Source organism: Condylura cristata, unplaced genomic scaffold, assembly GCF_000260355.1.
Source record: "Condylura cristata isolate star-nosed mole 26May11 unplaced genomic scaffold, ConCri1.0 scaffold00002, whole genome shotgun sequence".
Lineage (NCBI taxonomy): Eukaryota > Metazoa > Chordata > Mammalia > Eulipotyphla > Talpidae > Condylura > Condylura cristata.
In genome coordinates this window covers 80,454,908-80,455,701 of record NW_004567103.1, presented here as the reverse complement: position 1 = coordinate 80,455,701, position 794 = coordinate 80,454,908, and positions in this window count along the sequence as shown.

The following is a 794-nucleotide window of genomic DNA, read 5'->3' as shown; positions in this document are numbered from 1 at the left end:
CCTGCAGAGGGAGAGAGCGGGTGGGAAGAAGCCCCTGCATAGACACAGGTGGGCAGTGGAGCGGCTGCCCCGAGCTGGTGGAGACAGTCCTGAGGTAGACAGCCTCTCCCTGGGAGGGGCTCACTCCTTGAGGGCCTAGGTTTGTCGGCTTTGAATAGAATCTGATAGGACCGGAAATTCCCTAGTGAGCTCATCTCCATCTCCAAGTCCTTGTCTTCACCTGGGCGCCAGGCTTCCTGGCTTTGGTGCCTGAGGACCTTGATTTTACGGCTGTGTCAGTTACTGCACCAGCCCCTTCTACCTGTCCCCTCTGTGCGACTCGGTCTTGTGATGCCTCCCCTGCGTTCCTTCCTCCATCAACACCATTCTAAGATTCTTCTTCCTACGAAGAAAGGTCTAACCGAAGTAAGAAAAGGATTCCTTCTAATTAAAAGTTAACTGCTGATATTTTGGTTTTGCTCTTTCAGGTTCTGTTCCAGAAAACTCAAAGATTACAGACTTGGTGACTAACCGAAGATGACTTCCTTTTGCTTAAAGTTCACTGTTAATTTTGCTGTTACAGCTGCTGTACAGCACACCCCCAGGATTGACTTCTAAGTGGAAAGGCTTAAACACTAAAAATCCTAAAGTATAAACAAGGCCATGTAACTATTTGTAATTAATACATTTTTTTCTTGTTTCCAAAGTCTTAGGTTTGTAGGATGACGATTGAATCCTGTGCTGTTGTACTACTTAATACTTGTGATACTGTTATAGGGCACCTCAATTCTGTTAGAGGACAGGGGGAGAGAGGC